General features: G+C 42.2%; 1 long non-coding RNA gene across 1 annotated transcript; it reads left to right on the top strand.

Annotated features, from left to right (window-relative positions):
• The first annotated feature begins 10,608 nt into the window (after window positions 1-10,608).
• On the top strand, window positions 10,609-19,984 carry LOC114010215 (uncharacterized). The gene is made up of 4 exons (XR_003551577.2): window positions 10,609-11,623; window positions 11,718-11,778; window positions 17,256-17,346; window positions 18,667-19,984. It is a non-coding gene; the product is annotated as an uncharacterized LOC114010215 (long non-coding RNA).
• The last annotated feature ends 7,657 nt before the right edge of the window (window positions 19,985-27,641 follow it).

Here is a 27,641-nt window from a genome sequence, read left to right as displayed (position 1 = left end):
GTAGGCATTGTACCATACACAGTTAGCATGTGTTGCTGCAGTGCTCTAATGCTGTGCACAGATAGGATATAGTACTATGATAAACATACAGAATTATGTGACAGAGTTCCTGGGCTTTCAAGGACTAAATAAATTCATCTCTGAGAGGTTGGGTTTTTTTTTAAATGCTTGTGCCGTGTCCTAAACACAATATTTGGCAGCAATAGCTCCTTGCATGGGTTAATTCCTCAGTGATGCTTACTGGACTCTGCTTGATCAATACATACGTGAGTCCAACCGACACTCTCTCCTAAGTGACACACCTGAAACACTTGGAAGTTGTAGTACATGAGTCTTTAGTTCTCACTAAGGATCTTCCCCAATGAAGCAGCCCCTCAGACCACAGGGGAATGAGAGCAGCCAGTCTTGGAGAAGCTGAGCATACACAGAGCAGAAGTGTTTCCAGTGTGCTCATTTCATTTACATCTCATTTGTCATGGAAACGAGGTGTGAAAGTAGTTTCTAGAGCTACTTAGTGCAGGCTGCACATCGATTTAAAACCTATTCTGTTTTTTCAAGTCACTTAACTCTGTAGAACTATTGTTTCAAAACAATTATTTAGCTGCATTGCTCAGACTTTGAATTCCCTGGTGTATTAATGCAGCTTGGTCTAAACCACTACATATTTTAGACTGCTGAAGGGGAAGCTTTTAAAATGAAGGAAGACAGTAAAGAACCAGCTTACCTGATTTATAGGACAATCGAGTTTCTACTCCTGATTGTATTAATACATAAAGAAAAGCCAAACTGCATCAGATATATTCTCTTCTGTTAACATGCCTGTATCAGTCTAGCTACTCACATGAAAAGAGACTTAAACATGAACATAAGAAGGCAACAGCAAAAAAAAAAAAAGTAATTAACACACAGAGAAGACCTATCGCTATTAGCAGGGCTCCTTATCAGGCTCAAGAGATAGCCAGTGGGAGCCGCAGCAAAATGTTATACGCATGCAGCATCTAAACACCATCACTGTTTTTATGAAGGGGAACAGAATGTAGCCCCCTTCAAGTGCCAAATGGGCATCTCATATTATTGCCTGAAACACAAGCTTTCCCTCTCGAGATACTCCATGATGCAGAAACTCACTCAAAAATATGGGCCCTGCACTGTGAAAAAAGTGAACATACCCACACCCCAACAGATACATTAAAAAAATTTCTATAGGAAGTTGATTTATTGTGCTACTAGGAGATTAGTTAAGAGTGTTTGCTTGCATACAGATGGCCACAATCCACTCTGGCTTCTCCTTGAGCAGAGCCCAGGATGCTCAGTGACTGAAACATTAAAGGGGGGGTGGGGAGAAGTGATGTCTCTATGCCCTGGTTTTGCCATAGATTTTATGTAACTTTGGGCAAATCACTTAACCTTGGTGTTCTCCATGTCAATAAGGAATCCATCTGGCTCAGAGCACTCCATACTATTAATTATAGTCCTGCTCCATGGATAATAGCAAGCTACAGCTGTGGAAGACAGCAGGGATCTCTGAGCAAGCAGAAAGGCATGAATCTGAATGTCAGTACCCTTAGCATCGTAGCTGGTGGCTGTTTTGTCCTAGCTTATTTCGGCGGATTGTGCTACCAGATGAACTTGCTGTTAGTTATTCATGTTCCCCAGAGGCAGCTAATGCAGAAATCTGGGTTTACCATAGCAACTCACTGGTAAAGCAACTCTGACAGCCTCCTCCCAGCACGGCTTGTGCCTGCTCTTTCTGAAGGAGAAAGACTGGCCGTGCAGTGACACTTTTGCAAGACAATCTTTCATGCATGCACACCACATGTCCACTCCAAATATCACTCATTATTTTTCACATTAGTCCTTACTTTGAAGGCCTTTCCTTGAAGGCCTTTTCTTTTCTTTGAAGACTTTTTTCTTTATGGACCTTCTTTGTGTTGCCACGGAAATCTCCTCTGTATGCACATCTGCACACATGCATTATCTCTTTCTGTATGGCATTTAGGTTGAAATCACATCTGCACCAAAATCCCCATCTCTTTGCTGTGATACTAACAGAATCACAGAATCATACCTGGTAATAAATGATGTCTTCAACAGCGGGTGGGAATAGCAAGTATCTACTTTATCAGTTTGTTCTTGTTCTTAGTGACACTGGCAACAGATACAAACAGTCTAGATATGCCTACATCTGTGCTCTGTCCTGTCATTCACATGCCACTGATGTATGGGGACAGACAGAATTTTTAAAGCTGTCGTGCATCAGTGTCTTGGATCAGTGCCGCTGTACACTACAGTGGTACGAAACAACTACGTACTAATTGTGACCACTGACAATAAATAAATGAACTGGCAGGACCTGTGAACCAGGCTGGAGAATGACCAGCCTTGCCAGGGCCAGTCATTGTTGATGTCTTCCTGCTGCCTCATCGCTGATCCCGCCTAACTCAACCAACTGGCTCTTTCCACCTCAGTCCTTAGCACTACAGAAGAGAATTTATTTCAAATGTAGGATCACGCAACCTGCAGTTTCCATTTTCCTCCTAATTCCAGTGCAGGAATCTGTTGAATAAATGTCCAGTGACCTTCAAGTTTACACCCGAATTGCATTAAGGCCAAATGAGCATGTTCAGATTCGCTGGCTCTTACTGGTCTTTGGCAAGTGCACAGCCTGTAATGAGCATCCTCTAATGAAACCTACCTCTTATTAGAGATGATGGGGACTCTCCACCCCTTGATCTGATTTAGTTCTGTGTCAGAGACCTCTATCTGCAGCAGGAGACGAGGAGCCCAGACTGTCATTTCTAAAGGGGCACTCAGATGCTGGTAAGTAAAATTAACTATGACATTCACTTTGCCTTTCATTTCCTTCCCATTGACAAAGACATAGCCACATCTATCAGAAACCTGAAAAAAGGAGAAAGGAAAAAAAAAATAATGAGCCTCTTCACAAATTATAAAGTATACCACATGCTGGGAAAGTGAGTGGGAGAAAGAGGCAGGATAAAGTTTTAAACTAGCTCTGAGTTCAGGGAACAGCTAGGAATAGCAAGAGAGGTACCTAGTATGCCCTTAATAGCCTGTATAATTTGGCATAATTTTATCAGGCAGGCTTTTTGTGCTGTAAACATTTCCAATAGAATCTAAGATAAAAGAACAGCTTCTTTCTGTCCTTCATTCCCACTCCAGCACTAGGATTGTCCCAGTATAATGGCACCGACAGAGCATTCTTGTCTTCTTCCCAGAGCTCAGTCAGACTCTGCTATCCTTCTCTACTTTGTGTGCAGCCCCACATACTGCAGGGAGGAACAGGTAACTGCCTGCACGAAGAACTGAGTAGGGGACAAAATTATCTAGTCAATCCCAAATTGGGACAGTATTCTTCAGGAGTCCCATTACAGGTGCCAGGGCTTGGGGTGGTCACATCAACCAAAAACTGATCACAGGGAAGAGCTCACTGAGGCCCAGTGGTGTTCACTGGGGCCAAACAGCCTTATCTCTGCTGCAAGCCTCGCAAAGGTCTTACACAATGTTCTGCTCAAGCTGGTCCTGATGTCATTTAATTTATTACCTGCAGTTCTGAACATCAGTATTGCTGAGTTACTAAATCTCACTCAAGCAATTTAGCAGCCATTGCAAGGATCCAGGTGACCTGGCAGGACCTGTTCATTACAGCTAGTTAAAATATGTAAGTACATGTCAAATAATTTATTAACACTTTACCGTTCTGAAGATCTCAAGGAATTATCTACTAAAACCCTGAACTCTTTTCACAATGTATTACCAGGCAGGCCTGCCAAGTCTCATCCTCATCTGAATTCAATGCCATTGTTTACTTTTCTGTTTAAATGCTAAATTAATTTAAGTCGTATTTAAATATCACCAGCTTTTGTAGCATAATCTGCATTCCTAATATTATTATCTTCAAACAACAACCCCCCCTTAGAGACAGATCCATAGCAAATCCATTGCCATCCTTGCTTGTCTGAGCCTAGGTAATGTACCAAAAATGTATTACTATGACTCTTGCAGTATCTTTCTGGTAAGCAATGTCCATTTTGAGGGCAAAAATCTTATAGTTGCCATTGGTTTCAGCAGGAAAGGAAGGAGTTTATTTGCAGGCAGAATTACATTTCTTGGGATATTCTCATGTTAGCATGTTTTACAGTAGTTCTTAACAGCTCCTGTCAGGATCCAATCTCATTGTGCTGCAGAGCAACAGAACCTAGTTGCTGTCAAAAAGGCCTCAAAGCATGGGGGTATGCAACACAAGGGAAGGACCTCACTGCAGGCAGCTAAGCACAGACAAGTCCCGGCTGTGGCACTGATATAATATGCACTTCACCATAATGCTGATTCAAACTGGGCTGAGCTGAGGAAGAGGAGACTGCAAAACTCTGGGAAAAACTTCATGTGAGCCTGCTGAAATGGCTATAGGAAAGGCTGGAAGCATAAGCACATTCCCCTTCTGGGAGCAGCGCATCTAGGCAGCAGCAAGATTGCAGACATTATTCCTGCATCCCTGCAGAAGGCACAGCAATGTGAGCATAATATTTTCAGGGTGAGAAGTACATCATACTTCCTACCTGCAATGTCAAACAGCCTGTCTGACAAGCAGCAACTCAGAAGACCTTCGGGCAGTACCTGATGCATCTGCTCTTTCTCCTGCACCACACATACCTTGCTTCTCTAAGTGGAAAGTTGTAGTGGAATGAAGCTGGGTTAATTAGCATTGATAATATACAGCTGTGGGCTGGCTTCAGGGGCGGAGGGTTGGCCAATGTAGATAAGATGCAGCTGTGGCTGGTTAAGTGGTTGGGCAGCTAATGAAGAGAGAGCAGCTAAGGAAGAAGCAACAGAGCAAAGAGTGTGCCCTGGATGAGGCCAGGCCAAGCTAAGCTAAGCCAGCAGAGGGGCTGGCGTGAAGAGTATGCTGGTATGTGATGGTAAAAGACCTTGTTGCAGCTTGATAGTTTGGAGAGTGCTGTGACAGAAAGTGTCTACACCTTGCTGGTATTGCACTTATCCCTGTTGCATTTTTGTAATTTAAGTGCTCTTCTCAAACCAGACAACTCTCCCATGTGTTAGTAAGCTTGCTCTGCTGCTTTCCACCTTTGTTCTTTTTCTGTGGGATGCCAGTGAGAAGAAAAACTGGACAGAGTCTCAAAGTGCTGACTTCTGCCTGAGAGGCAACAGATCAAGGCTGAAGTGGCTCCAAGGAAAACATTCAGCCTGGGAGCTAATGGCCCTGAGGTCCTTCCCTTGTCTTTGTGCTCTGCAGGCTGGACTACAAGTACAAGCAAACAGCCTGAAGGCAAGGATTTTCTTTAGTAGCACATGGGGCCAGATAATAGCTTTCCATGTGATTTCCTCACCACCTCTGCTTCCAGCTAGCAACACCTCATACTTGTGAATCTTTGCTAATTAGCACATCAGGCAACCAAATTTCCCACTGGGTGATCAACCTAGGACTGAAACACTTCCTGGTGATTTAAGGTAACAGGTAAATTTCTGAAGTCATAGTTGAAGGATGTTTCCAAACCACCCACAGTGTCCTCTGCTGAGCAGAGTGCTGAGCTCCTGCAGCCCGGCTCCCCAGCAGACCTCGCTTACCTCCCCTGCCCACCCACTGCTCTACACTTGCAACAGGGCTTCTCGCAGGGGACCTGCCAAACATCCTCCTACTGGCTTCACTGTCTGAGCAGTGGCTTTGGAAGCACAGATAGATAACGCAGGTGGGATATCGCTGTTATTTTTATTACTCTCTGTGTGTGTGAAGAGCAACAGGGGATGGAACAAGGCTGAAAGTCTCCCAGGCAATAGGGGTAACTGCTGAATTATGCTAGTAAGAGATGGGAATCACACTCTCAGATTTTAAATTCATTAATGCTCAAGCAATAAAAAGGGAAAGAAAATTTGGCAGGCAAACAGACCTCAGTTCCAACTTTATCAGGGTTTACTACAGAGAGTTAAAAAAAGAATCCATCCCTAAAAGCCCATTATATGAACGATTAAATACATACCATGACCTTGTGCTTTCAAGATTATGATTTATAAAACAAACTGATGGTCAGGAAAAGAATGACTACACTTGGGATACCCGCTTTCTCCCATTTTCCTTTCTGTAAGTGAAGACAGCAACAAATATGAGCTCATTCAGTTCCCAGCCAACCCTTCACTGTTGGAATGAATAAGCATCACTGTTCTGCTGCAGTTTGCATGCAGTCCTAACAAAACAACATCAAAACATCGTGCAAAGTACAGTACATTTTCATAAATCAGGCCAGGACATTCAGAAACAGGTCATCAATAAAAAGGCAGATTAGGCATGCCTGTGTTACTGCAGACACATCCGAACCATCCATCTTCCAACACAGGAGGACTAAAAAGATGTCAAGAAAGAAGACAAATTGAGCTTCTCTGCCTCTTTTTTGAGATTAGTTCTCTAAGCTGTTTGTTGGAAATGAGTGGCTATTTTGTGAAATTAGTTTGATGGGACTCAGCTGAGCATCTGCAGGACAAATATACACATGAGCAAAGACCCATCAAAGGCAGCTCAGCAGCTGGCAGCCCCGGGGCGGAGAGAGTGACCGGGTACCCCCTTGCATGGCTTCCCCCTGTTAACATTGATGGGGAAAGCACAGAGGAGCTTCTGCTGCCACTGCCTGTTCTGAGCCCACGTCTCCTTTTCAATCTGTAAGGGATTTCAATTCCTCAGTCTGTCAAGCAGCTCCTTTTCTTTGGCGTTAATTCTTATAAACAGCCTTTAACTACCAACCCTCCTTCCTGTACTACTGTTCTTGCTTTACACGCCTCGCCACATACAACAGAAATGGCTGCGGCTCCCAGTTTATTAAATGCATGAATGGAGTGACTGCACATACCCTCAGATGTGTGTGCAAGAGTCTGCAAACGGAAGAGAGTGTCTGTACTAAATCGGCCAAGAGCTACCCAACAGTTAGGTATTAAGGAACCTATGAGGTTGCAAAAGCTTGGTCCCAAAACACAGATTTCTGAAAATTATTGAACATATCATAAAATGCAATAGGAACTACAAAGGGGCTGGAGCAAGGTGGGCAGTTTGGGAGGGAAACCCCATTTGTTTTCTTTCCAAAACCTGGGAACTCTCACCCATATCTCTTTTTCCTTTCCTCCTGCCTTTGAGTTTTGGTATCTCAGGGATGGCAACTTCAGTTTTCAGTAGAGGTGACAAGGAAGGGCTTAGGAGAGACAGAGTAGTTTTTCTTTTACTATTAACGTACTGCTGGAATATATCTCTCTGTGTTGTGGCCACCGTAATTCAAGGACATTATAATGCCATTAAACCCTTCTGGTGCTGTGCTCCCTTGCTAAAACCTTTCTGGGCTTTGTGTCACTGGAGCTTTTCACACATCTATGCTGCGCTGAATTACGTTAATTAAGGGAGGCTGTACTTGGTGCTCACAAGATGCTCTAGAAATTCAATACAGCGGACTTTTATCTCTTGAGGGGACTGGGGTCTGAATGGCTTTTTTGGGCATGAGCTTGGTAGGTTACAGAAGTGCTTTGTGTTTCATTCAGCTCCTGCAGCTCCACCTTTTCCTGACATTTGTGATCAACTAAGGCAGCTTCCTCTGCATCATGCACGCACATCTAATCTGTGTGCCAGGGCAGCTGAGGTCAGAGGTCTGTCCCTTATTGCCAGCACAGCACAGAATTAGGAATGAGATTTCTAAGTGCGCCAGGTACATACCAAACACATGGCTTCTGGCAAGCTGGATGTCGAGTTTAACCGTCAGTGCTACAAAATGTGCAGGGTGGAATATTTCAAATGTGCCCATCATTGCATTTAATCCAAAGCCCTAGCCCTACTGTCAGAAACAGGAATAAAGTCACTGCTGCTTCCTACCAAAAAATCCATGCTGTACATACACATTCCTCAGCCCCATGTGCAGCTCTGTACGTCAGGTACCCCAAAACTGAGCCCAAAACTCAGGTGGTAGCCTTGCAACTGTGAAGGTAATGCTACTGTGCCACTTCAACCCAGGACTGTTTGCTTGGCAAACACATATTGACCAGAAAAGGAGGTGGGCATTGCTGGTCCAAGGCGCTTCTTTTTTACATTTACCTAAAAAGCCTGTGTTGTTTGAAAAGAAGTCAGTGCTGTCTGTTAAAACACCCCACATTCTGTATGCTCTTCAGGTGTGATCAGAAGCAAAAGAAATTAAGTTTTTCTTAATTTATCTTACTTTATTTCACAGTTTGCCAGACTATCTATGGAAGGAAACACTAGACTCTTCGAAACCTTGTAGTAGCAGGACTTCAGCCAGCCTGGGAAAGCCATGGAAAGAAGCAAGAGGCCCCCTCAAATCACACATGATCCCTATCACTGACCTCCTGTATCCAGTTCTCCAGAGAATATTGTTCCCATCCCTTTCCTAAAAGGATCTTACTGCTTTTCTCATTACTTTTTTGCAGAGGCTGTCTAGGGTAGATAAGTATTTGTGTGGCTGACCATTTCTCTGGTCCCATAAAATCCATGTTAGCTTTGGGCTGAGAAGAATCCAAAGATCTAATGGGAGGGAGGGAAAGGGGAATGTACATCGTAACTCCCAGAAGAGGTACCCAGCATTTCACTGTTAGCTCTCAGAAACAGCTGTAACAGTCTTTCCCCAGCTCATTACCATTATTAAATCCCCATGGGATAACAGTAAAATCCTCACAGGAAACTGCTTTTCACAAAGTCACAGCTAGTAAGTCTTTGAAAATAAGATGTACCTAGACCAGTTCTAGTTTAGAAATTTCAAGGGTGGTCAATTAGGAAAGTAAGTCTCTGATACTTCCACATAACATCTGTATTTCAGAAACACTCTAGGACTCTGTCCCCAGTCCATGTTCCTGTAAGTGATCCTTCCCCCATACAAGCACTCTCTACTTACAGTATACACTTTAAACACAGCCCTGCCACCTGGGCAAGCTCATGGGATCTCTTCAGCACTGCACACACTTTCCTTGGTCTACCAGCATTAGTAACGCAAGTTATGTTCATGAGTCCTGCCTAAATCACTACTGTCAGAATAAGAATGGAGGAGTCTCTTATAACCATTAAAAATGAATGAGGAAGAAAATAACCAAGCAAAAGCAGCTCATTTGAGCTATAAAAGACTCCAGAACACAAGCTGTGTACCAGGGTACATAAGGATGACGCCGTTATTAGCTCTGTAAGTCACTCAGGGAAGGTGGAGTCATCTTTAATCACCTATGCTTAACCTGAAGTGTTGGAGTGAGATTTGTTACCGTGATAACTGAATCCTGCCTGAAATTATGGAAGGCAGAGGTAAGTGACTATAATGAAGAAGTAGCACAGCAGGTAGATCAGCACCAAACTCACTATCCACCTCAAGAAGGGACCTGTCCTAGTCTGGGATTCTCTGAGGACCCTGAAGTTAAGAAATCACCATCTTCAGATCTGATGACAGCAACTGATGGGTTAACCACTCTGGATGCTGCTGGAATTAGGAACAACCACTGAACAGCTGCTCTTGAGGAATAAATAATTAAAGCACCTCCTGTGTGGCAGAGAAAGATTTATTTATTTTATTTTCCCAGAAAGAAACAGTAAAGGCAAATGGCTATCACATCAAGTTCAGGGATGCTCTTCCTGTTCCTCAGTTACTCAGGGACTTACACTTTCAGCAGGGTAAATATCCCATGCTGGGCTGCTCCACACCTGCTGGAAGAAGAATGACTTGGCTTGAACCCTAGCGACTGGATTCTAGTCAGATTTTAAATCTAGCATCACCTTGACAGCTTTCTCCATTCGGGGGATTTACACTGCATAAGGTCTTCTTAATTTTAGATATTTTGAATTTTGACTGTGAGTCTTAAAGTATCTGCCAAAGTCTGAAAAAACTCTTTCAAGGTTGGTAAATGATGAGCTGTGTTTACAAGGCTTCATACCTCATAATTCCTCCGCACCTGGTTCTCTGACCTGTGCAGAAAGGTTGTGCCTTTTTCAGAGGAGGTGGCACATCTGAACTCTGCAGATTCAGAAAAACCAGCGGGTGCTCTGAACTTCGAAGGCCCACATCTTCAGAGTGTCCATGCTTTTCTGCTGTGGTTTTCCTACTGCAGCATGACACCAAAAATACTGCAACCCACAACCGTATCTGCTTTTTCACTCAAACATCCCCCTTGCTTTCTAAGGGTCTTAGGAGCTTGTTTCCTGCCAGGCATCTCCAAAGTGTCACGATGGAAGCACACCTAGCACTGCTTCAGAGGAAGTTCAGCAATAGACAGATATTAACAGACACCTGTACAAATGAAAAATGTTTTTTACTGCATTAATCCACCTGAAGCCCATCATAGAGCACATCAGTTAAGAGAACTGTGATACCAATTGATTTCTAAGATAATTCTTCGTTTGTCCCACATCTTTGTGGCAAACATCAATATATTATCCTCAGCAAAATATGCCTGAGTGAAATATGCAATGGCATATTTTAAGAGGACTTACAATTCTGGGCAAACATCCAATCCTAGCTGCAAGTTTAATACTTCCTTAGTGAACGTTATGGATCTGACACAATGTTTGCAGCATGTTGGTGTTACTAACTGATAAATCCCCCCCTAAAAGTCACTTCTCAGGAATCACCTTTTGGTTTATTAAATCAAGATTTGGTGTATAAGATTTTGGTGGATTTTTCCCTTCCATGTTGCTTTTGCACCTGCTTCCACTACTAAGAACAGTCAAATTTATCCCTATGCAGGGATTTGCACAGAATCTATACATTTTTCAAAGACGTAGTGAGAGAAGAGCAGCTGCCACACAGTCACTTGTGGACACATTACTAAGCCACTGCACATGCTGTCCTCACCTATGACTTAGTGCCTGCCTATGGGCTATCTGTGGTCTGCAAAGAGCTTCTTTCTTGTCCCCACTCAGCCACCATGCTCAGGACAGCCAGGAGCCACCTGGGGATGATGTGTTCCCAGTGCTGAGTGGCTCCTCTCCCATGGGACTGGCAGTAGAGCTGCCTGGGGGATGAATGCTTCACTTCATGAGGGCTTTCAAGACACCTACATGTGGTTTCATTTTGGGGTCATGAAATTCCATTTAATTTCAATTTCAAATGATTAACATCATGTAAAAATACCATAACATCAAGAAAAAAGTTATTTTAAAATGAAAAATCAAAACATTTCATTTTGTAAATGTCAAAACAAGCTGTTTCTTTGAGACAACAGGAAGCTGCTAGCATCCTTTTCTTCCTTTTTCTGTCAGATGACATTCCAAGTAAATTAGCATAACTTCATGAAGCTGTTTTACAGAACTACAAATTCTGACTGAATACAGTCTGCCAAATTTTCCCCAGTAAGCTGTGATGAGCTGGGGCCACAAATCAAAACAAAACCATCACAATGAAACTCCACTCAATTAAAATCCAATCACATGAAATCTGCAGTACCTTCAGTGCAATGAATAGTGCTATTCTCATTTGCAGGAAGGAAAGCAAAGGCACAGAACAACCTTTCCGAAAGCGTGGGATTAATTCACAACTCCATCACACACTTACTAGATGACTATGTGTCATTTATTGAGATCCATACTCTCAAGGATATTGAAGTGTTAACTCCCACTGAGCTCAAGGTGAGTTTTGTGGCCAAATCTCCTTAAAAAATCTGGCCTTTAATCTCCCTTTGCTGTATTTGTAAAACAAAGATACTATCCCCTTGTTTTACAGGGATTTTGCAAAGCTTGATCTAAAAGAGACAAGAGCAAGCTCAGGTGCTAGGATTACACAGGTATGTCCTTCTGTTGACTAAAATTCATATGTAGATAGAGGACAGTCCTTCACTTTTTTCACCTGCACCAGCAGTCTATCACAGCCACACTGAGGGCACGACACAGTTCTGTAGGATGTGGCATAGACAATAACTATGTCCCTGGCAAGCAGGCAGTGCACAGAGGAATCAAATGGCTTCATTCACTCCTGCTGTTATCTACTCCTTTTGCTGCCATGGCCATCCCTCATTTGCTGTTGGCTAGGCTGCAATTCCTGCTTTCCAGCTGGAAAAGGAAGGTGGCAACTTCCTGCCCACCTGCTGCTCTTCATATTCAGTGAGCAGCTATCCTGTCAGCACAGGACAGGCAAAAGGATGACATGGCTTCGGCATCTGCTCCTCTAAATCAGTGGGACACGGAAATGTCAGCACTGTCACGTCGGAGAGCTTTAGACAGGTAAGTACTGTCTGACAACTAGCCAGAATGCTGCTGGGCTCAAGCCACCACCTCATGCCTCAGATTTTAGAAGCCACAATTGTTTGTAATGAATGTGACAAGACTTTCTCGCAGACATCAAATTATGTCTTCCTATTTCTCTCTTGATCAGAAAACCACATGCACTCTGTAATCACTCACTGCAGTCATCCAAGCAAGGGGGGAGAAGAATGATAAATATAGCCAGTACCCCAAGCTTTTTATTACTAAACTGAGAATGGCATTTCTCCCCTCCTTCCAGTAAAGCTTAAAGAGGATTAACGACAATAGAACAACTTTGCATGTGAAAAGAAAGGAGAAAAGGCTGCTTGTTTGTCTCTGGGTAATAAATATCTGACTTCGAAGTGAAGCAGAGCCAATGAAGAATGTGACAAATCGGATGGACTAAACACTGAAACCGTGCTGTAAAGGGGACGGTCAGTCTTCTGCCTTTGTCAGATCCAGTCAGTGAAGCAATGCTGTGGAGAGGAAGGTAATCAAGATGCAGACAGCCTGAAATAGCCTGTTCTAAGGGCTGCTCATACCGTATGCGGGAGCCTCCACCTTCGGGAGCAGCTGAGAGGACAAGGGGCAGAACTGCGTGCAATATGAATCTGACCAAATATACGGGAAGACGAAGTATGTCATACAACTCCTATATTATCCCAGGGCAGTTGAAGGACCTTAGAAGATGCCGAATCTCCCCACATGCAAAAAGGGCTGGTGGAGGAGCCCTGCCAGCGCTGGTGTGGAGCAGTCCCACTGCTGCCTGGCTCTCACAGCATGCTGGGGCTGGAAGTGCTCCCAACAGCACACTGGCACGTTGGTTTCAGACCCAGACTGTGAAACTAAACAAGCAGCAGCATTAAGCTGCAGTCAGTAACTTTGATTTTGTCTATACTTCTCATGACAGTAAAACTAGGTGTGTGAAGCATCTAAGTAACATATCCAGGATACTTTATACTCCCCTTGTCTATAGGAACCAGAAATCTCTGCCAACTCCTTTCTGTTCCACAGGCAATCCAGCATGCAGTTCAGCTGAAGGCATCGAATTTTTTTCACTGTTTTCTTTCATTCACAAATGGTCAAATATATGCCTATTGGCTCCCATAATACTTACTGATGTTACACTTGTCTGTACTATATTAAGCAACAAATCTCTATTTGAATGAATGTACCAGGTATGTTTTATACCCTCACATGCTGACCACAGAAAGCATGCATGCCATTCCCAGTTGCCTGCTAGAACAACAAACATACAGCTGGAACATCAGTGTTAGAAGAAACATTTTACTGGAATGCTGCTTGTTCTGTACAAAAGCAAAAGGTTCTTTTAAGAAAAGAACCGGCATGAAAAAGAGGTTTCTCATCTGTGCACCCCAGCCAGGGAGAGTGCAGCTTCCCAAAATGTCTCCTTTATTGCAGCAAACTGTGGGCTTGTCCTCTCACAGGACCAAGGCTTGTCCCTGTCTCATAAGGTGGAGATGTGCTGGTAGCACAGCTGGACTACAACATCGACTGTTTACTAAGTCTTTCCTAATGGGGGAAAGTTTTCTTTCATACATGCTCAAGCCCTTGGTTACTCCCAAATGAACATCTCTCTGAATTCCCCCTCTGTGTTTGGGCTGAGTGGACTAGGGGCTCTCACTGGCATCCACCACCGAGGATCCCACATCTTGCTTTGCTGTGGCCTTGCAACAGGTTATTCCTCAGTGCAGCATGGTTTCTGCAATGTGGAGGCTATTCACCTTTGATAATCACCACAGCCAAATACTTCTTCCTCCTAAAAATGTTTCCTTAACATATTGTAGCAGCACTTTATAGTCACAGAGGAGATGAGAACTCTGACACCCAGTGATGTTCCCTTCATAAAGCTCTTACAACATCTAACCAAGGCAGCAAACCTGACTTTAATTTACTATTTGAGATAAAGAGCTGAATCACAGAGATCAAATCACATGCCTAAGGTTCGCAGAACATTTGTGATCCAGCTAAGACAGGAATCCCAAAATCCCAGGGCTCTCCTACCACAGTACCCTGCTACTCAAAACTAGGGTAGAGCCTGGTCTCGCAGTGAGGAGTCCCCTCGACCCCACTGCCTGTGGGAGCACCATGGTTTTGCCATTGGCATGCATGCTGCTGCCACCCTCATGGCTTCTCGTGGCTTCAGTAGCCATGGTCCCTTTTATCTTTTTGGGTGATACCCTTGCAGCATAACCACATAGGCAGATATAAGGACTGAAGTGTCTGAATCTCTGCCATATTTGCATAGTACAGTATTTCCATCGGCTATGTCAAGTTTTCTTTTTTTGGCACTGCCATCACATATATTACATTCACATTAACAAGCCTGTCTTTCTAAAGAACTCCTGTTTTCCTTTTCATTATCCTGAGACACACTTCCAGTCATTTCTCATCTGTCCTTACCAGGTCATTTTTGATATACTGTACAAGTGCAAAGGACAGCTATACTTCATAAGCAAATTCAAATGACTATTACATATATGCTGCTTTTGAGGGTGTAGGTGGGCTGGAAGTGAAGCATGCGTGATGTGCTGAGTAGTAAGTATTGCAGCTCCTCTGCACACCCTGCTGCACAGACAGGGTAAGATCCCACAGCTAAGCAAGCTGTGGGATTTAGCTCTCCTACTTCAGGCTGAACTCCTAGGTCAATTCCCAGTGTCAGTCAAGATGAGAATTTTTAACAAATAGATCTTTTAATGAAGAGAAATCCCTGCCTTTCCAGCCAACTAGTTTCTGCCCTGAGATATGAGCGCTAAAGGCCACTGAAAGTCACTGTCCACCTACAAAAAATTAAAATCATATTCTGAGATCTGTATCTGCTATTCAGAACTGAGAATGCAGTATGATTCAACACTGCCTCCAATTAAATTTTTCTCTGTTAGAAAAAATAAGATCCTGTTTTACAATGTTTTCATAATTTTAATGGAAAACTACTAAAAAACTAAAAAATGAATAAAATGGAAAAATTAGCACCCTTACTGTGGCTTTAAGCATGACTACTATGAAACTTGGCATTGGTTTGTCCAGTAAAGAGAGAGAGAAATAGAGAAGCCAGCTTAAAATACATTTTCTTTAAGGCTCTAAGAGTAATGTAAATCCTTACAGACTGTTTTGGACTTCTAGTTAGAAAAAGGCACTGGGCTGATATATTCTCTGCCTTCTTGGATTCACTCATCTTTCATCTCCATCACTGCATTGCAGACTGGAAGCATTTCTACTTTTGTGACAACATTCTCATTTTTCCAGCTTCCAAGAAATCTTTAGACTGGGATTGGCAGTTCTAATTATGCAGCTCGTGCTGCAGCGACAGATGGTTACTGAAGACTCAGAAATGACACTTTGACATTTGTAAACGGATTATAAAGTTTGGCCCATATTCTTGACAATAAACAGCCGGAAAGGAGGGAAGACAGGAGAGTGGTGAAGGCAGTCACACGGAATTTGGAAGACCTGCTTATGTGGGCTCCTGCGCCAAGCCTTCCCAATTGCATGTCTGCAACGTGCACCTGGGCTGACGATGGGCATGCCAACCCTCAAGCTGGGAGATCAATGGAGATTTACGACAGATCTAACCAGCTGGGCACTAAAAGCAATAGTTATACATGCACAGTGCTGTGCCCATGTAATTTAGCTCCACACCTTCCTCCATAGAGTACAGTAGTGGGCAGACTCACGAGCTCGGGCTTTTCTGTGCCATAGGTGACAGCATGCCACAGACATCACAGGCACAGCAGGCACGTCTCTAGCCCTCCAGCAACAGACTGGATTGGCCACTCAAGGAGCCCGTCTTTAGTATTGCCATTTTCCATCCATTAAGTGGAGACAATAGCACCTGTCACAGGACGACCTTAATGTCTGGACGATTAAGGATGCAGTATTTCTGCTCAAGGGTTTAATCCAAACCACAGACTTTTCTTTGACTCTGGTCAGCTCTAATCATCCTACCCTAAAGGGCCAGTGTTTCCACCCTCAAACAAGAAGTGTACTGCTCTTCTAATTTCTTCCTAAAGAGTCCTGGGTTATACATGAATTTTAATTAGGGACACCACTGAGAACTGATCTGACCTAAGCCAAGTGTGAGACCAGACCTCCACAGACTTAAAGGAGGCAAGAGCCACACAGGAGAAGTGAATGAAAAGACCCTGCAGTGAGAAGAGAATGCCAAGATGAAAGGAGAGGATTTTGAACTCTTCGGTGCTCTCAGACTTGTGTCCCACAAGTACAGATCTGCAGGAAACTCCTTGAGTTAAGCCATGTCTCAGATGGTACTTAATAGAACAATGACCAAATGCTGATGAAATTACTTGTGTAACTTAAGACACCATCCTGAGCAAGGGCATTGCATTTCAGTCACTCCAACACAGGGTAAAGAAGGTTAAATACGTGTAGCAATGGCAGGCTTTAGAAGTTAAAGCTACAAGGAAAAAGAGATTTCCATCTTGGTAATAGTATGACTTCAATGAGTCTTAAAGATTCAGTCCTCTTTCTGATACTGAGTTTGCACAGGCAAAGTCTAGTTCTATTCCTCTGGCAAATATTCAGATATCCAACATTACCACTTAGAAAAAAAAAGGAGAAAGCTGTTGCAATGTGCATATACTCATGCATGCATGCATGTCATGCTCTGGAAAGCTGGCCAACACCTTGCAGTGACTGGAGAAAAATAATCCAACAGCAAAGCATGAACAATTTCTCAGAGACCTACACCTTTTAAGCCAAAAAGCACTTTCAGAGAAGCATATATAAGCAGGATTGAGCTCCAATAGCAGAGCAGCAGCCATAATACAGAAGTACCAGTTGAAAGCTGGCATCAGCCAACACGGACAGGCTGAAATTCCAGAAAATGTTTTCCAAATAATGCTGGCTATAAAAGGGACTACAAAGTTTGCACTGAAATGGGAGACAGCATCCTTCCGCACTGGAGTTGTGGGCGAGGATGCTGAGTAATGAGGATTTCTGTCCTCACGCGATGCACTAACATGACCTTCTCTTCCTCCAGTTGCCTATTTCTGGACAACTGAAGACAAATGAGTTTCCACACTGGACTGCAAAATGGCACATGACTGTGAGCTTGTTACCCCACAACATGGGTAAGATGTGACACAGGGAGGTTGGACTGTGACCATGCTTGCATGTGTCGCAGCAGATTGGCATGGCTGGGGGGCTGACTGCCCAATACGCTTGTTTTTAAATCACTCCCCTCTGCTACTTGCTTGTTATCAACAAGGCTCCAGGCAGGGCTGTCTATCCTTTTCCCCTCTGCTACGTACACGCTCTCTTTGCACTCATTTAAGGAAGACATCAAGCCCTCAGTGCCTATTGGTTTCCTTCTAACAGGGAAACAGCAATGAAGCAAGGGGTGTGCGCATGTGTGTATACACATGCACGCATGCACAGCTACACAAGGCCAAAGCTGGCAACAGCATGGGAGTGATGCTGGCATTCCCAAGTATTCCACAGACTGGGTAGCAGCACTGTTTCCATCAGGCTTAAAGGAAAGTATCATTGTCATTCTAACCTCCCACCATCTGCAAACACCACTGCTACTAGTGCTTAACTTCCCTTTCACATCTCTAAGTAAGCCCCTTGCGGCAGTGCTGAGCTGAACCCAGGCCCCTCCAGCATCTCTCTGGGGACAGAAATAATCCAAAACCACTTGCTCCCCACAGTGAACAAAGGTCAATATTTTGACAAATTAGTTACATCTCTCTCAGTCAGCAACAGCGACTCTGAATTATTCAGCATGCATCTGTCTTTTTCCCTTACAAAAATGGCTTGTAAAGCAATAAGTGTATTTCAACTGAACCACTTCTTAAAGATGTAAGACAGTTTATGTTCACTCTAATGCCCCTTGAAGTCAATGGGAGTCTTTCATTTATTTTCATTTATTTAGTTTCATTAAATTTGCAGATGATGCCAAGCTGGGATGAGTTGTAAGTACTTTGGAAACCAGGATTAGAATTCAAAATTATCTTGATAGTGTAGAAAATGGTCTAAAAGAAACAGATGCAGTTCAAGAAAGGCAAGAGAAAAGTATAAAGTTTGATATAAAAAATTAAGTATAGGATGGGGAAAGGCTGGCCTGGTGCCAGCAGTGAACAAAAGGATTTGAAGTAGAAAGGATCAGAAACTCTCCAACTCTAGGGATCACTGAGAACTGGAAGACAGCAGGATTAGCATCTGCAGTAATTTTTAAGACCTGCTTAGACAAATGACTGTCAGGAACGCTGTCCATAGCTGCTGGATGAATTGTTCATTTCAGCTCAGTTTGAAAATTTCAGCGATTTTTAAGCCATATATTCAGGTATGTAATATGCAACTTCTCCTGTCTGTTGTCCATGCATACTATCTACAGGAAATGCTGCTTTCAGCGTAGAAAGGGAAACAAGCATTCCATCTTTGTTCCTCAGATTCAATATTGATCACAAGAGCAAAAGCATGTCCTGATGTACTGGAAAATATATTTTGCACACTAACAGAGAACACAATGCAACCCATGTGAAAGCCACCACTTAAAGGTCTTCTGAACTTCTAAGACAGGAGACGAAAGCAGACTGCAGTGTTCAGCACCCTTTCTGATGACCTGGAGTGAACTAAAGTCTTTGTAGCAACATAATTTATGTTGCTAGAATGCAATTAAGTAAGTTTGCAGTACAAAAAGTAAATGTTACTTCATACTTCCTTCTTTCCTTATGAGATGTGATAAAATGCTAAATGTATTATTCTCACCTGTATTTGTAGCAACAATGGTGATAATTTACATTACTTTGTCAGGTATTCTGACCCACAAGACAAGCCATTGCCTGACAATTGATTGCATTTCATTAAATCAAGAAAATTCAAGGAAAAAACATATTAAAGAGATGGGAGCAAAGGCATACTGTTTTCCACATACAGCTCAACAAAGGTTTGATTTAAGACCAGTTGAATTATTATGGATCAAAACTGTTTCATTTCTGTGTCTTTCTTTGTTCTGTAAAATAACATAATAACAACAATGATGATGGTGAAAATTTTATATTTGAACTTTTCCTATTATCTAATAGTGTCTCAGCATTTTGCAACCAATAACACTTTGTAAAGCACATCATAGTGAAGTCTCAGTGTTTATGATGTAAACCATATGATGTCCATGTGTGCATTTTTTCATATAAATACGTATCTATATAGTATATATATTTTTCATATAAATACGTATCTGTATAGTATAGATATTATTATCCTCATTGTGCAAATGCCAGAATGAAATGTTTATGAAGCTTTCCGATGGTCCCAAAGTGCTGGAGAATGCTATCTGCAAATGCTATCTGGGGCTAGAAAGGAAGTCTTATTACTCTAAGGTTTGAGAATAACCAACCAGACCATGAAAGCCTGCTATACTTAGCATAAATAGGAAAGGCAGGCCACAGACTATCTCCTCTCACAGACATATTCTAGACAAAAGAAAAAAAATAATGAAACAAAATCCACACTCATGGAATAGATAAAAGTTCAGGTGAGGACAGAAGAGATGCAGCTTCTATTTCATATCTGCCCATAAAAGGTTTGTTTTCCACTCACTTTGTTCATTTATTAATGTCTTATTCACAGCTGTTTAGACTGTCACAGGACAGTCTCTGATACAGAACTGCAGTTCCTGGTCATTGAGACTTGGTGCTGTTGGGAGATGTAGATCCTACATTAATATAAATGTACTAAAAGAGACATAATAAACATGGTAACAGTGAATGTCTGTCTCATGTCTATAGCTCTTACAATGAAGAAGACAACAGGGCAGATGTATAGGATTTAGGCTATGATGTGCTTGGGGCTAATAGCAAAGGAAAGACAGCTTTTAAAACACGCTGAGGGTCAGTGTAAGATTAGAAAAAAATTGGCTTTTCTCACCATCAACAAAGAGAATGCCAAATTGTGCTCTAGCTCTCAGCCTGTTGGGCCTGTTGCAGCTAGCAGGGTTATGCGGCAGTGCAGTCTAGGTGCCGTTGGGTCTTCTGGTGAAGAGAGTTATCTTTGCTGCTAACCTGAGCCTACACGTCTCCTTAGCTTCCTTTCACCTTCAAAGAAATGACATGAGGAACACTTTCAATCAAACATTCAGAAGCTGATTTCAGTGAGGATGGGGAATCAAAGGTGGAGGATAATCTGAAAGCATTTTGTAAGATTTTAGCTGCTTGTTCCCCATTGACTCTTATAGGAGTCACACTGCTTTGCTCTTCCAAATGCTTTCACACTCTTTCCACACTTAAAAGCACTTGTACCATATATCTGTTTACTGTTAAATCGAGGTGAGTCCTGGACTATCTTCAAACAATCAACAAGAAAGAATAGCCAGACTATGAAAGAGACTCCACCGGAATATACACTGTCCTGTTTTGTTGGTGGGTCTTGCTTGTTCTCAGTGTTTAGGAACTGGTGATGTTAATAATAACTGCACAACTGATACAGAAGTCCTGGTGCAGCTGTATTTCACATTAAGACACCAGGGTACGGAAGCTACAGGAATGAGCAGATGTGGGTCTGTGTACTCAGTAGCTGGATCTCTTGCAGCTAACTCCTATTAAAAGCCTATGATGAACCCTGGACACTCGATGGAAGAACTGTACAAGTCAGCAGCTTGCCTCTCCCAGCCCAGGCTGGAAGAAGCAGAGCAGCTCCATGCCTGCATTCTGGATGTAGGCAACAAAGACATGAAGAGAAAACAGATGAAGCCATGAGGAAGTCTTTTAATCTGGATCTGCCCTTGTAATTGGAAAAATGGCCTAACTAGATAGCTAAATATTCCCGGTTTGCACATCAATGCAGGGGTTCTCAAAGACACTAGAAGGACCTGGGAACAGAGGCCCCAAATGATCAGATGTGGACATCAAATTCAGCTAGTTCATGCTGAAAATCCCCCTCTGGGAGTCAGGATTACACCACAGACAAAGGGTAGGTGACTACTCTTGTGTCTAGCTCATTACAGGTTTTAAACTCAGAAGCATAAGAAAGGGACTTTTGAAGACCTGGATTTGCATCGTTCTGCAGTACCCTGGAGAAATCTCCACCTCCTTTCAAAGACAGATATACCCACCTCCAAAGAAACCTTTATGAAAATATGTAACAGAATTGTTGAGCAGCAGTGTCACTTACTGATGCAGTGCTCAGAGACATGCTACATCTTCACTACTCCCTGAAAGAGTAGCTGCTGTTACTTACATATGAGCTGGCAGAAATAAACCTTCTAAAATAAAAGACCTCCTCTCAAAAATAGCACATACGGTATCAGGGAGCAGAAAGGGGAATTAGCAGAGTTCTACATTCAGTTATTGTTATTTATTTGAACGAGACAGGTGACAGAGCCTTAGTCCTGGACCATCTCTCATTCTGCTACAAATCACACAAATTCACAGCCACAAGCCTAAGACCAACAAATTATTACAACAAGCCTCAGGCACTGACTCCTCGTTCTTGACTGACTCATGCCTAAGTAAGCTTAGAATCAGAGCAGAGACATCTGTCCAAGGGATGCAGGCTGTTTTCTGAAAAGCAGTGCCTCCAGAAGTACTGCCACAGCACCGGCTGATCTTCAGCACTTCTCTTTGCAGGTACAGCTCAGGAGCGAGGAATAAAGCTGGCAAAGAAAGCGCATTTCATGAGGCTGGTGCTTTTTAGTACAGCAATGAGTATGCACATTTGTGAACTAGAGTAGAGGTCTGAGTCCCTCACATACACCTACGTGAAAGAACAGAGTAATTTTCCTTACTTTTTAGCAGGATGCCAAGATGACTTCTTTTCTTAAGCTTAAGAAATCCCCAGGAAGTTTAGTGGAAGTTTTTATAGCAAGGCTCTTTAGGAATTGCTAGTTCAGGAGTTAGGTGGATACATGGGTGTTTCACTTCTTTACAGGGAATGGAAGTAACACAACAGTGCAGCCTGTCAGATCTTCTCTGATATGTCACAGATAGACTTGCTCTTCTTTTGTAAAGACCTCATGGCCAAACCCCAGGAACACTCATGTATTCAGTGTCAATGCAGTGCCAGACATACTCAGCCTTTAGTGCTTCACTTGTACTGATTCGCAAGTTCCCCCACATAAGCGTACCCTGGCCTACCATGCAGACACCTGGAGCAGCTGGGCAGCTGCCCCATCTCCTCTCGGTTTCTAGACAACACGAAGAAACCGCACAGGTCCAACTGTATGCAGAGTTCCCTATATTAATGTCACTGGCAGGAGCTCACGGTGGTTTCATCCTTCACACTCACCAGTGGGCTGAGTAGACAACTCATGATAAGGGCTAAATATTACTGCAATTGTACTGAGCTCAACCTGATACTGCAATTGCAACTGCTCATAAACTTACCCTGTTTTATTTATAACAGAGCAGAGACTGGGCTTATTTGGTATCTCTCGATAATCATCCACTTGTCATTGTGACTTCCAAGCAGCAGGTTGCAAAGTCCACTGGTGTCCCATCACTCTCCTCCCTTTTCCTGCTGGAAGCCCACCTATGCCATCACTCAGCTGTGCTCAATTTCAAGACCACCTATGAAAAAAGTTGCATTTATCTGATGATTGCCACTCATCCATTCTAAGGGAGAGTAAGGCTGAGAAAGAGGGAGCACTTCTTTGTGTGGTATGGCATTCTGTGGCCTCCACAAAGCCTTCTAAACTTCTCCAAGATTTATTTACTGTGAGATTTTTAGGTGAGTGATTTAACTCCTTATTTCCCAGTCAGGCGAATAAGGGTTGTCTGCATCAGGAAGACGCTATGAGGGGCTTGCTAAGATTATTCTGATTTTTTTTCAGACACCGAGGTGATCCTCACCATGCAAAATCATGTTATAGAAAGAGAAATGCTAATTACAGCAGATGTATAGTTGCCTCCCTGGGCTCCTCTGCTGTGTCTCACCCAGTCTCTGTGTATGTATATGCATATTTCAGTGGGCTGAGATACAGCAGTTAAGAGGAGGCTCCCAGATCCTTTTTATTTGTTTGAAAAGCAGGACTCCACTTAACAGAGGGAGAAGGAAAATGAAAGATGTAATATTTACAAAAGAACTATGATTGCTGCAAAATCTCAGTGTATAGTTGGTTATTCATGCCTACAGCACTGCTGGAGACAAAGCTGCACTTCAAGCTTCTTGGCTTCCATGGTTTTTTTCATAAAGCAGTACTAAAAAAGACTTGTTCTTTCACCCACAGATATTGAGAGGAGATCTTAGCGCAGTTTCATCTGGATCTTTGAGTCTTCCTCCCTCAGGCATGTAAAGACAAGGCAGATTATAATTTCTTTGCACTTACAGATAGATATGTGTGAATCCTGAAAGGCTTTCACAAGCTAAAATAAATCTTTCCACATTAGCAGACACTTAGATGGAGATGTCACTCACATGGCACCTGTGTATGTCCTACCTGCTTTTTATGTACAACACACCATCCACAGAAGTAGCCTGGCCAACTCATTTCACCAGCAGTGCTTTCTTCCAAATCCTCATAGCTGCCTAGCATGTGTATGTTGCTATTTAGGCTCTCTGGATTACAATTTCTCATTCCCATATCTATTTGTAAATCTTCTGGCAAAATTTCTGAGCAAAGATAATTTTCAAATGGATCTATGTAAGCTGCTTCCTCTTTTGCGCAGCTTCTTAATAGACTCTGTGTACTGCAGAAGCATGTTCCCTTGTAATGTTATTCCTCATAGAATTAAAAATTTCATCTACTTTAAGTAAATCTGGCTGCTTCAGCTAAAAGTTGTGTAGCCTTAGGGATTCTTTATCAGATGAGCAGATTATCTTTTTTAACACCTTGAGGTTTTGACTTTCATATCTTCCATGAAATCAATCTCCCTTTCATGATTTATATTTATGCCAATGGCCAATTTTATTAAAACTCTCTCTTCTGCTTTCTCAATTTCTCCTGTTATTCTTTTTTGGGCCTATAATATCATTTCAGTGGCTAACTCATAGGTTGTCACTTTACATTTACAAACTGAAAAGTGAATGTGCATTATTTATTTTTATGAAAATCCATGATAACTAACGCACTGATTCAATTTCTACCAAAAAGCTTTATGTTTGATTTCATTATAGCTGGCCTCTAAACTCCATCCCTACAAACAAACTTTTACATCTATATTTACATATTGGTGTCATTACAATTCTTTTATCTCCCTGTCCCAATGACTTCAGAAGCTATAATGGATTTAGGTGTGAGTTTGGTTAGCAACTGCTTTTTTCTGTATTTCAGGCTACATTTCACATGAAAGGAAAAAATATTACTCTAACAAATGAAAGACTTGATGTAACCCCAAAAAAGCCCTAGGCTAGCTAAATAAGTGTTTAGTGGAACAGACACTTAAGACTGGGAGACCATGGTGGTGCCCCGTTCCCTAGGAAGCTGGCATTCATTTTATCCCAGTTTATATCTTCATAACAAACCCACTCTCAGTAGTCTGCCTCTGTTTTACAATGATACCAGTGCAGGCAGAACTGGACTATTTTCAGCAGGCTTTTTCCTTATTTTCCTTCTTTGATGAGGAGGGAGTATCTCCAAGTATCATCAGAGGTATATTCAGGTCAGTTTTGGTCCCCTGGCTCTGGCCTACCTGCACTCCTGTCATGCTATCAAGAGGAAAGCAAACATATGAGGCTTTTCCACTTACAGATAACTGGTCAATGCAGTGTCAGCTTCTGACTGAGTTGGAGGTGTTCACATGTCATGGTTTAACCCCAGCCAGCAACCAAGCACCATGCAGCTGCTTGCTCACTCCCCCTCACCCAGAAGGAAGGATGGGAAGGAGAATCAGAAAGGAATGTAAAACTCAACAATGACCAGTGACCTTAAAACACATTGAAAAACTCAGCCTTACAATCTTTTTTTTTTTTTTCCTAATCCTTCACTGGATCCTTTTACTAAAAAAAAAAACAATAGAGGAAAAAACAGACCGGACAAAGATAATTATTACCAAATCTGGGGATGTCCATTGCAAAATAAGGGGTAACTTATGGCACTAAAGGATTGACATTGTCTTGACATAATGTATCAACCTCTGGCAAAGGCATATGATTAAACATAACTGTTTTTAACCTACAAGTCTGTAAACAGCTGATCATTTCACTCTTGACAGTGTGTAAAGCAGATAACTCATCTTTTGCTGATGAGTGAGTGGGAAAGAGACCAAACCCTTCCATGGTGGATCCCCCCTCCAGCAGCACAATAACAGCTTATTAATTTGTCTCCTGTGCTGTTAAGTCCTCTCCCAGCTAATGTGCTTCTGGGATCATCTTTATTCATGTCCCCTAGTAATTTCTGATCTATCTTTTCTACCGTTTTCCTGTGTTGGGCACACTTTATGACATTCAATGTCTTATTTTATGCACTCAAGTTTTCTGAGAGCCTTGACTGCAAGCAAACAACCAACCAGCCCATGAAGGCAACTCTTATCAGTAATTAGCCCTGCTGGAGATGAGATAATAACTGTCAGATCTGGATACTACAAAGTACAAGATGAGGTTACACGTACCTACGTACAGCTATCCTAGCAGCATGAGTTCCAAAGAAGTAAGTATCAATGCATGCAGCCCAGCTGAATCTACTTAGAGGAGAGACAGCAGGAGGTGAGATTAGACACACACATTGCTTAACCTGGGAACAAAGGGCAGAATTCGGAGAACTACTTGCCAAGGTGTCTTCAAAAATTAGTATAGTACATATACAACTGTATTGCCAAAGGGGCTGCTTCTTATCCTGTCTGCAGGCCTGTTTGAATTCCTTGTGATGAAATTCTCAGCCCTAGGGAAACAGTTGCTTTCAAGATTCGTTACAAGCTTGAAACTCAGCTCAGCATCATCAAAATGTGTGAAGAACTTTCAAGGAAACATGGGCTGACATGGCTGCGGCACTGAAACAGCTAAAATTGGCTCTGGCTGATCTTTGCTTTCACCATTAATCTGATGCCAAACTAAACCATCCAGCGATGGTTGGAGCTGTGCTTAGACACAGAAAAAAAACCAAAACAAAACCAATAAGGAATAAACTTTCTCTTCTTTTCATCAAATAAAGTGTAGAGCAATCCTATTACCTACACTGGGTTAACTCTGGATTTTCAGTGGCAGAAATGAGATCAAATCATTAGCAGAAATTGCATGCATGCATATGAGACTGGCCCTGATTTTTTCTTTTAGTGACAGTTGAGTGCAATTAATGTAATGCTTACAGACAATGCATTAAACATACTTTAGTACACATCTATTGTGCCTTTAGATGCTTAGTCACCAGGGCAAATGATACTTTCCTTCATTACTGAAGTTTCACTTCTCCCTGTCTGGCTTTTTAGTAGAATGAAATGGAGCATGTAATAGAATGTCATGTTCACAGGTTTTGTTTTGATATCAGCTGCAGGTCTGCACAAAATCTCAAAGACTACAACAGCTTTTCACAGGCTCCCAAAAGCTGAAAGAAATTGCTGAAGGCACTCAAATCCTGAAGTCTAAAGAAGATGTCCTAAATTTACTCAAAAAAAATCCTTTACAGCTGCAAAATAATTGCCTACTTGCAAATGATCAGGTTATTTTTAATAGTTATTATGTGGAAGAGATTATAGAAGTTGGGAGAAAACATCAGCTTTCTATAATACCCACCTGCTCTAAATACACAGTTACACTTTCAACTAAAACTGAAGAGCCATAAAGGCCAGTTTTTGTAGGTGATTAGGTTTCTAATTCCCAATTAAATTAATTGGGTTTGAATGCCCAAATAGCTTCAGAAATCAGGCTTATCATCCAATAACCAGTTAAACAAGGTGATGCTGCAAAACAAAGCTGAAACAGGAAAGCTGTTCAGCATTTCTATGGGTAGCTGATGTGGGAAAAGCAATAGCACTGGTGTCACCTACAAATACAACACGCATGCCAGTCTTAGAAAAGGCAATAGACAAGATCCTGTCACATGTAAAGCATAAGAACTACTACAGGTAAATATTTTTGTTAATAAACTGGACTCGGGTAACATCTTGTATTCTGAGATCTCAAAGCACTTTTCAGGTGTGTTTTACTTGTTTACTTTCTTAGCTCTTGGAAATCCTTCAGAAGTACTACATCAATTTTATAAGTAACTGCAAAGAGAACAAGTAAATGGGTAGCCAAAAGTCACTATGAAAAGCTAGGGAAGAGCTGAGAGCACAAGCCAGGACTATGTTGCACTCGACAGAATGAAACAATGCAAAAACATCTGCCTCGGAACATATTCACTCTTAGGTATTTAAGGATAGCAATTTTTAAAATTTGATTATGCCACACCAAAATCATCTCTGGAAAAGGACAAACTGATCTTTCATAGGATACATTTGCTCTGCCCAAGCTGACATAGCTCCCTAAGTGGAAGTTGAGCACTTCTGCAAATCTTAAA

Source organism: Falco peregrinus, chromosome 2, assembly GCF_023634155.1.
Source record: "Falco peregrinus isolate bFalPer1 chromosome 2, bFalPer1.pri, whole genome shotgun sequence".
Lineage (NCBI taxonomy): Eukaryota > Metazoa > Chordata > Aves > Falconiformes > Falconidae > Falco > Falco peregrinus.
This window is presented reverse-complemented; position numbering and strand designations above follow the sequence as displayed.